Here is a 10,949-nt window from a genome sequence, read left to right on the forward strand (position 1 = left end):
GTAGTATGATTTAGTTAGACGTCCGTACTGTGATGGAGAAGCAGACAGAGATCCCCTTTTCATAGTTAGTTCTATTTTTCTTACACGTCCCCCGACCTGAGATGATTGAGAAGAGGCTTAAAGCCGGGGATAAGTATTGATCTTTCTTTTCTCTCCGATTCCTTTTTCGAGATTGAGTTAGACGTCTGACCTGATACAGAGAATAAAGCCACTTTTTCTACTGGTATTAATGAGTAAGTTGCTTGCTGTTGGATGATCTACATTCTGCCCTCTGATAAAGGCCTGACGCTTAGTTCGCTAAGATCGAATGTGTGAGCTGGAGAAGCTGCAAACTCAAACTATTGAGATTTAGTAGTAGCTGAGGATCTAGAGATTCGAAGAACCGTAACCTAAAAGATCTAAAACATCAAGGAGTTGACCTTCGGCTGAAAGCCTTATCTTCAATATCTATTCCCAATCCCTCAATAGTTGACTTTTTCTGAACTAGGAGGCAGTAAGACTGAGTACCGCTTCAGGAGAGATAGAGATGTGGATTAGGCCCTTACCTGATAATGTCTTCCAACAGGGAATAAGCCGAAACCGAAGAAGACAGACTGAGTTCACTCATTCGCATGTGTCACATGTCCGGAGTAGTGATGTATTGACTTTAACTCGATCTATTTCGTGATTGGATGAGTGTTCTATGGGGGTGCTTAGGCAGGCCTTATTGAGAAGTCAGAGTGGAGCGCTATTCCTTAGTTTCAAACCGACCTTGATTCAGGGCTAGGCAGTAAGTCAGGAATAAAGCAACTCTAAAAGCTAAGGCAGGCGTGAAAGCATCCTACTATATCTATTTTATTGCCATCCGAAAACGAAGAGCCGGAGATTCAGACCTATGAATGTAACTTGAGTTGCCGGAAGTCATAAAAAGGCCTAATTATTGATTATATGTCGACCTTTTCGAACTCTTAGACAATCCCTAACTTTAGGGAAGAAAGGATGGATTAGCCCACTTTTCTTTTCTGTAGGTTATAGACTTATGCGGCTTTCTGCCTCTACATCAGGCAAATTGGGTTCATTTTGTATGTGTTGTCTATCCTCATCTCATTCCTTTGGAGAAGGGTTCTTTCTTCTATTTATACATCTATCTGACTTGTATCATTGATAGATAGATACTACTAAGAATGGAATCATTATGGCAAGGAAAAGTGTAATAGGTAGAGGGAGAAGAAGAGGGCAAAATTGTAACACAAATATCTGATTCGTCCTTAAAAAAAGAAATAAGCTAAGTTCCATCCTTGAGTGAGAAATGGGAAATTCATGGCAGGCAAGTGACAATCCCCACCGCGGAATAGTGCACCCACACGTCTTCATCGACCGGACGTTGTTTTTTCACCGGAAGACCTAGAGCTAACACGATCGAGACTTTCTTTGGGCTATCTGGACACATACTGACTTATACTTCGTGAAATGGTTCATGCATGCTTGTTGCCTGGGGGAAGAAGATCAAGTAAGGATGAAAATCTCCCTTTCTTTCTTTACCATTCTCTGTATAAATCTCGACTATTCTATTTGTAAAGATATGGTTATAGGGTAGGGGCTTCAATCTTTCTTTGTCTATTAGTTTATAGTTCTTCTCTTCGCGGGGTGGAGCAGCTTGGTAGCTCGCACAAGGCTCATAACCTTTCAGTCACGGGTTCAAATCCTGTCTTCGCTAAATCTCATTGTTTTGTCTCAAAAGAGGTTTGATCTTGGTAACTATAATGACTATTAATATTAGCTTTGTTTTCTTTACGGATAGGAGGATAAAGAATTAATTAGGAGTAGGGTCGTTTCATTTCATATTTGTATCAAGAACGAAGAGGTGAAAGAGATAGATAAGAGAATTAAGGATACCCACCAACCAGACTAATCCATATCGATGTACCGGAAAATACTACTTACTTGTTCGCCGACCAACCCCCAGGAGAAGCAAATGCAAGGGGCACGCTAACGAGTCAGATTATTGAAGTACTAATTAATGAGCCAATGGAAAAGCAATAATCATGCTTCTCTTCTAATCCTCCATATTATAAAAAAGACTATTTGATCCCTTAACCAGTCAGCCACCATTTTGATAAAATGTACCAGGTAGAGATTGAAATGTATTCTTCTATATTACTTCCTTCTTTTTTAAGACTTGAGCATGTATGGGATTCCGGGTAGTAGTCTTTCTTTCTTTTTTTCATTCACAAAGAAGGGGGATAATACTGGATCATATATATCTAGATCCATATAAATAGACTTCTATATTTACGCTTGAGATATAGTCTAGACTATAATGGTATCAACTTATATGTCAATGTTCTATTCTATTCGATGGGATGGAATATAAAGAAAATAGCAATTCTCTTTCGGAGAGATGGCCGAGTGGTTGATAGCTCCGGGCTTGAAAACCGGTCCGGTATAGTGTTCGAAACAAAGAACTAACTATCGAGGGTTCGAATCCCTCTCTCTCCTTTTGCTCGGCGAATAAATTCTTTATTTATTTGATTGGGTTTGTTTCCCCGGCTCAGTATCATAAAGGGGAATGGCTAGGTGGGATAGATAGCCCAAGAGTAGATAGAGAAGAAAGGAAAAAGGAAGACTTTGAATCAAATAGAACCCGATCCGGCCAACCTGATATATATATATGGTGGAATCTAATTGATTTAGACTGAAAGCATTAGATCGCCTGTCTCAGTTAAAAGGAGTCATGAAAAGAAGAGTTTGTTTGGTTGGTTGGTTCAAACGAACAATCAATTCCTTCAAAGCCTGCGGCAGCTGCCCGAGCCCTTCCTGCATGCCATAAATGAATGACCTACATGAATAGGAAGAATCCTAGAACAAAACGAGAGGTAGCTAACCGCGAGACATAATTGACTGCATTAATTAGCTACACGCCACCCACAGAATTGAAAGAACCTAAAGCATGGGGCATATATTCCGCGGAACCTCGTTCTTGCCAAGGTTGTATATCTTTGCTTGCCTACTCAAGTCCAAACCATTAGGACCCCTTACTTAGTGGTTTTAACCAAGGAGCACGCGGATCCCCCGCATAGTCTCGCCCTCCCCCCAAAATGACTTCGACCGGTGGGCATTAGATATTTACCGAAACCTGTAGCGGCCCCAACCTTAGCTCCAAGACGTTGGTCTCTAACTAGAAACAGAAATGCTTGAGCTTGAGAAGCTTCGGGTCCAGCCGGCCCAACTCACTCGGTAAAGTATTAACCAGACAAAACAACAAGCAAGCAATAAAAGCCAAAACGAACAGATAAAGCACCTAAACTATAAGACAAGTAAGCTTCTCCAGACCATACAAGGGCGAGCCCATGCAAACGGTTTAGTTAAGATATGCCAAATTCCACCAAGTATACAACATGGAACCTAACCATACCATACATGCCCCCCAACCAACTATATCTTCCAAATCGTCCACACACACTAAGAATCCATCCTTCTCTCTCTCCCTCAAAAGGTTGAGTAAATAACCAAATATCACAGGCTAAGGGTCAAGTTGGTAATTTGACATCTCCTCGCCCCGGAGCCCAGGTATCATATACGCCCCCAACATCAGGTAAGGAGCTTTGAATACTAGAAGAAAAGCAAGCACCTAGACCTAACAAAATTCAGTTAATACCCCATCCATAAATAGTAGTCATTTTCTTTCTATCTATCTTTCCACACATAACCAAGAAGGGAAAAGATTCTTCAAGGGTCGAAGACGCTCGACCAAAGGGAGAGGGTTGAGGGTCCCAGAAGTGCATGATACATAGCGCCAAAACCCAATACTGCGGACGGAAGAAATTCAATGAAGTACTCCAGACGGACACAAAGTACGGAAAGGTGTCTATAACTGACTTACCCAACAGGACCTACGCCCCAACCTAGAGTAGAGTTAGAGTAGCTAGGTGGGGAAGGGAAGTCAAATTCATCGTTGTTCATGCTAGGTTCATTGCTCCCAGAATACGATTAATCTGGCATGGGCTAGATGAGCCCCCAGTAGTTAGTTTACCGGAGAAATTGATAAGTCGGGCATTCCCGGCCCACCAAGCGAAACAAACCGATTCTTGGTCACGACACCAGCTAGAAAGTTCCATTAAATAAAGAAAGAGCCTTTCCCCGGGGTATAGAACCTCCTCACTCAGGGACTATCAGGTCTTTTCATTAGGCTGATCTTGAGCCGCCATCCAACCAAGCACGAATACCTTTGGTTAAGAGAAGATTCTGGGTATAGTAGTAGGGGGTATAGAGAGTCTCAAATTCCGGATCTTCCCCTGCTGCACGGATTTCCTGAGAAACGAAGTCATAGGCACGTAGGTTCAAGGTTCAGGGCCAGACCAACTACTCCACTCCAAGAGCACTCAGCCATAAAGCAGTTACTGTTACAAATAAGAGAAAGAAATGTACCCAACGTTTAGTGGAAAAAGCGCAACCCCAAAGATTTGGGACCAAAAGCCAGCTGGTTAGCAGTGTTGAATAAGTTTCTTCCTTCAGCTTGAGTTGGGTTAAAAGCACGGAATGTATTTGAAGCATCATCACCATCTTCCTTCAAATAAGGGATTTTATACGGTAGCACCATGAATGAATAGCACATAGCCGAGCAGCGCCCAATACACCCGCAACCAACTCCCATCATATCAAATGGGTTCCATGTCCAATTATTTCATTCCCGGGAAAAGGAGGATGAATCGAAATATAGCTGCTCAAAACTAGGCGCAAAGAACCAACCAGACTGACCTAGTGGATCAATCATCAGGAATACGGAAACAAACAAAGCAATTTCAGAGATCGAGCAAGTTCAGACGTACCATGAAACCTATTAGTCCGAACCGTGGAGAGTAACAAAAGTGCACAGACCACAACGAGTCAAATCTATCTCCTTATGCCTAATGGTAATGGATTCAGGCAGGCCCCCATAGTAACAACAAAGAAAGAGTGTGCTAAACTATTAGCAGGAGTCGAAAGAGCGACGGTTAAGAAGTTGCATCCTTCCAAACAACTAGGAACTTGCCAATCCAATATGGTTAGGTATACCATTAAGTTACAAAGGGTGTACCTGTAAACCAACCTCCTACGGCAACAAAATAGGCACAAGGAAAGAGCAATAGACCGGACCAACCTACAACAAACAACGAACCGGTACCTCCGTAACGAGTCATCCATAATCTCTAAGAAGAAATCATTTGAGTCTTTGGTCAATTTACCAACGGCTATAGTCAGTCATAGTGGATCCTCCTATTCAACCAACTAAGGTGAACTATTTTCGAACACCTCATAGCATAGCAAGGGCCTTCGAGTCTATCATTTCTGTCTGATTTCTACTGTCCCTTCTTTCTTTCTTTCTATCTAATGGGTTTCGAATATATCAATCCTTTTTTGATTGGTCCATAACCTGACCTAGATCAATATTATTCACTCAATACTGTACTGCTGGTAAAGTAAATGAAAGTCTCGTTCTCCTTTCTATTCTTCGTCACATTGTTGGACCACCAAATAATATGGAAAATCTTTGGCACATAGATTGATCTTATCCTCTATTATCTGATCTTCTCTGTTTGGAAAGGGCTCATATGTTGTGACTTGGAATAAGGGTTTCTCTGTGGCGAAAGGGAAATAGCCATCCATTTTTCCTATAGTCTACAACCAAGAGGATTGAATCGGAAATCCGGATTCCTGTGTGTGGGCCAAATCAATAGGAAAATGCAAGAAAAGGGCTGTTTTGAACCGATGACTTATGCCTTACCATGGCGTTACTCTACCACTGAGTGAAAAAGGCCGGCCTATTTAATTCAATTTCTGAATAAGCCACTAGCCCCGCCCGATGAGTTGCGTGTATATAATTATTATCAATGAGAAGAAAGAATGTACATAAATGGATCGATCTTATCCACTCGCTCATTCAGGAACGGAAAATGGGATTACTCTATCTACTGAGTATAGGTAAAATGGTTTATTTATTGATATTGGATTTGATCAATTCATTGTTGAATCATAAGACCGAGCCTAATTCAATTGATGAGCCCCACCCTAACTCAATTCAGTTGATTGAGACATGTACACTAAATATGGATCCATTCACCGAATCATTGAGAAAGCAATTAGACTTGGCTTGCGAGAAACCCCATTTGAAATAACTTGTTGATCCCTATCCCTCTCTTCCCCAGTGAGTTCCTACCTCCTTTTCTTTCCTTTTGTTTGTCTTTCTTGGTTGGCTTAGTGTGAGATCGAAATATCCCTACCTAACCTAATCTTACCAATGAGTGAATCAATGAGATTAAGTATGAGAGAGTTTCATCCCGTTTATAGCATATGGGAAACCACCAATAACTTGCCGAAGGAAGGGTACTAGCCTTCGTATTATTTCAATCAATAAAAGAATAATCTAGTTAGAATTCTATGGAATAATGACAGAAAAATCCTTACGAATTGCATCATATGAGTCTATTCTATTTCTACTTCAGGGATAGTCAGAGTATGATGGCAGTCGGGCAAGTATGCCCCAATCGTCTAGTGGTTCAGGACATCTCTCTTTCAAGGAGGCAGCTGGGATTCGCCTTCGCCTGGGGGTAGGGTACTCCGAAAGGAAGTGGATCATGGATTATGAATAAGCTTGGAATGGATTCTTCCCGGGTCGATGCGAGAGCGGTTAATGTGTAGGGACTGTAAATGGCAATATGTCTACGCTGGTTCAAATCAAGCTCGGCCCACTAATTCGCGTATCCCACCATAAAATGATATGTTGCATTTGTCCTTCGCCAGAACTGCTGGATATGAAGGAAGGAATAGTAACCCCTCCCTCTTTTTTGATTGATTGCCAGATAGATGGATTATCAATCAATTTGACAATAAGGACTATGAATCCATGCTCCTCTTACTAAAGTAACTGTCTCATAGCATATCAATCTATTCCTCGCGTCTCTGTCTGGTAAAATATGCCAATTCGAATCACAAATCTACATGGAAAGGGTTGTTTGAAGGAAATGAAATCAACAACATGTACACTTGATTTCCTCGGGATTGTAGTTCAATTGGTCAGAACCCTGTCAAGGCGGAAGCTGTGGGTTCGAGCCCCGTCAGTCAGTCCCGATGGATCCAAATCCAATAAAAACTAATAGGGCAATTTCCATTTCTTCAACGAGTCTTGATTGATGGGAGAAAGCCATAAGTGCCATACCGCAATTATTGGTAGCATCATATTCCCGATTCGAATGAATACCGTACTGGGTCTAGTTGATTACGCCCGATTTAGCTAATGGAATCGAGTACTATACGTTTCCGTGAAGCACATACACAAAGGGAATTTATACGATACACGAAAAGGAAGGAGTGACGTCAACTCTGATCTAACTTTTAGTCTGAAAGCAAGCAAGCAAAATATATACGTTCCGTTCAGGCTCCGATTTTGTGTAACCTCAATTAGTCAGTCAATTGAATTACTAAACTACTTGGAATTAGAAATAATCTATCTCATTCTAATCTCACACTGAACTTTTGATATATACGTTCCACTACTAATGAAAGGAAAGAGGATATTAATACAAACAAGGAAGGATCCCCATCTATCTCTCTTAGTGAGGGAATTCATCATTTTAGAAAGTTTTCGTTTCTTCTTTCATTCTTTTTTTTGAAGAAGATTTGATCAGTACACAAAAAGAGGTGACGTTCGAACCTACCTCCTTTTCCTTTTTAGAATTGAGCAGTGTGTGTTTGCTTGAGTTTGTTTATAAACTGAGGGTAAAGGTAGTCAATCTGCTGAGACTGAATCAACTAATTGCATTGGACAAGAGGGCAGTAGATTAGAGAAAAGAAAAAATGCAACAAATGAGAAAGAAATGGCTGAGATGATCTTCCTATCAAAACTGAAACGATGAGATTATGGAAGTCTCTATTCTCGCATTTATTGCTACTGCACTGTTCATTCTAGTTCCTACCCCCTTTTAATAGACGTCAAAAGAGTCAAAGTGCTGAATTTGAATTCATCTTCCCTTTCTATAGGGATATCATATCAATTACATATATGCCATGTTCGTTCATGAAATATCCATCGTGGCCCAACTCTTTGCTTCATAATTCATGGTGATTCCTTCCAATGAATCGGAAATGAAATAATCGAAAGGCCACTAATCCCTTCCTTCCTTCTTTTAGCATGATAAAGAAGTAATTGATTGAGCACAGATGATCCAGGGGTTCGGTTCCGTAGGCAGCACTTTTTCTCTTCGGATTTCTCTCAAAGAATTAGTAAACCCCATCTTTCCCGTTTGAACCATGATATGAAATGAGTTCGATAAAACAAGCAAGCAGAAATCCTAAAGACTAACTAAGAATAAGAAAGAAATCAAACAAGTGGGAAGCACGTAATATGTGGGGGTCTACCCCGAGGTACTATTACGCGGAGTATCTCATTGGACAACCACTATGTCTATCTTCTTTGTTTGGTGTCGCAAGTATGTATCCCACTTCAAAACGGATAATCGGAAGGAACTCCTTTTGTGTTTTTTACTGTAAAAAGAAAAGAGAAAAAGTGTTGCAGAATGATCCATCAAATAAACCAACCAAAAACAATTGATACAGTTTGATTCTTAGTAGTACTTCTCGAGTCCACTTCTTCCCCATACTCCGAGTGAAAGAGAAAATCGAAAGACTACCCTGAAAGCAGCCGAGACTTACCATATCCATGTGAATTCTGTCCCTATCTCTCAGAAAAGAATTATTCCTTATTCTGGACTAATTATAGTAGAATCACTAGCACATAGTCAAAAAGGGATTCGGACACAACACCATTGATGAAACAATCCCCAAAATCGAATTAGAACTATTAATTAGTAGAGTATAATCGACAAAATGAAGTAGAAAGAAAAGAGGCGGGGCGGAGAACCTCTTGGAAGTCTCAAAGGAGTGTTAGTCCCATACCATGACGGTAGGAATAATAAGACCTAGCCTTTCTTTTGTTGTCCTGAATTACATGAAAAAATGAGTGTATAAAAAGAGTCAATCAACATGGATCACTATCTATCGCATACCCTAACTATTATTCCTTTCTCATTTGAGATAATCTTTACTGTCTCCCCCTGCCCCCCTATTCATAGAGACAATCAGGAGATGGGATGAGCTATTACATGCTAGAGCTTATCGAAAAGAAGGAAGTTGTGTGTTCCTTTCCTTTAAGATTGATTCTAATAACAAAAAGAGCCAATGACTGCTCGAGCACTCAGATACTTTCATGAGTCCATATATAAAGTATCTTCCTTCTTTCTGTAACTCAAAATGAAATGAGATTCCCTACCCCCTAATTCAAGACCCAATCAGTCCCCATTCGGAGTCGAGGGGTTATCATATCCAGATTGAACGATGTTGCATGACATTACTCTACTAACACTGAATTCTTGAAACGAAACCTAGACGCAAGGATGTGTATAGCATTTTACCGAACCCCTAAGGATGCTTAGAATCAAGCAAATCGAAAGAGGCTTGCTTTGTTTTGTTTTGTCTTCTCTCTCCTTCTCCTGTAAACAAATGCTAAAGATAAGGTTATATCAGCAAAATAGCGGAAAGTCTTTCCATTCTTTTGTTTGTTGATGAGGCGACACCCGGATTTGAACTGGGGAAAAGGGGATTTGCAGTCCCCCGCCTTACCGCTCGGCCATGCCGCCAAAAGACTACTAAATCTTGGATTGGCCCTATCTCTTCGATTGATATTATCTTCCACAATATTGAAACCTAAAAACGGAACTTGACTTTTTCTATTGCCAAAAGGATTTTCAGTCACAAAAGCTAAAATGAAGGAGACAGACAAATGGGAACCGTTCACTTTCACTATTGACTGTGCTGTTCATTCCTAAATGATTCTTGGATTCAAAGGGAAGGAAAATTAGGTAGGGTTCCCTAATGATATCAGAAAACAATCCCCGATACATAACTAATCATTACTAATCCATCCGTATTGATTCGTTTCCATAACCATAAAAGAGAATCCTTCTTAATGAAAATGAGAATAGCGATTATTAGTGTAACCCCCAGAGCATAAATTCTGATTATTACAATTAGCTAAATCGGGTATCTTAATAAGATGCTTATAGGAAATGTTCAGAATGCCATTTTGAGAATCCTTTTTCTATTATAAATGGGAAATCAACAAAATGCTTGGTTGGGGGTGGAAATGAGAGAATGTCGACAATGCCTGGCTGGGTTTAATCAGATAGATACAATTTGAAGTTCAGTTGTAGGTTCATTGATCATGGCTTAACGGAAGAACTTTCTAAGTTGCCCAAAATGGAATTTCCATTATTTGCAGAAACATAGAAATTGTTAGAACCATTGATAAAAGAAAGAGATGCTGGCTACTCATCCATCACTCACATATTCCTCTGAATTATACGTATCCGCAGGATGAATTTGGAAAACCCGGAGGGATAGGCAAGAACAAACCATTTTGATTGGAAACATTCCTCTAATTCATTCATTCCCTGGGAACTTCTATAGTCAGACTATACAGAATCGGGATCAGTCACATATTGCAAAGCCACGCCAGTATCTATTGCCGGGCAGAATTGGACCATAACGGAATTTCAGTCTATACCCACCACACCATAATATCTGATTGGGGAGGATAGAATGAGAGAGTGATCAAAAGCAAGGATATGGGCTCGACTCGGGGGAGTAGGAAACAGAAAATATCTATTCTAGTTCTATCATCAGCTATGGGTTCGAATCTAAGAGAAATTCTCGAGAATGTTTGCTACCCGGAAATTGTTTGGTCTTTCCTGACTCACTCGAATAAGGAGAACAAACAAATGGAATGGGATCAGCGGAGATCCGGTATTTTCTTCATCCTTAAGTAAGGAATTACAAAAGAAATTCTTTCAACAAGGATTGGTCGACGAAATCAGAACCAGAGACTGAATCTTGATATACCTTATAAAACAATACATTTTTCTTACCGCCGGATATAT

General features: G+C 40.4%; 1 non-coding gene across 1 annotated transcript; it reads right to left on the bottom strand.

The window, feature by feature from the left end:
* Nucleotides 1–9,578: 9,578 nt before the first annotated feature.
* Nucleotides 9,579–9,650, bottom strand: TRNAC-GCA (transfer RNA cysteine (anticodon GCA)). The gene has a single exon. It is a non-coding gene; the product is annotated as a tRNA-Cys (tRNA).
* Between the last annotated feature and the right edge of the window lie 1,299 nt (nucleotides 9,651–10,949).

This window comes from Cucurbita pepo, chromosome 12, assembly GCF_057944985.1.
Source record: "Cucurbita pepo subsp. pepo isolate OVF chromosome 12, ASM5794498v1, whole genome shotgun sequence".
Taxonomy (NCBI): Eukaryota; Viridiplantae; Streptophyta; class Magnoliopsida; order Cucurbitales; family Cucurbitaceae; genus Cucurbita; species Cucurbita pepo.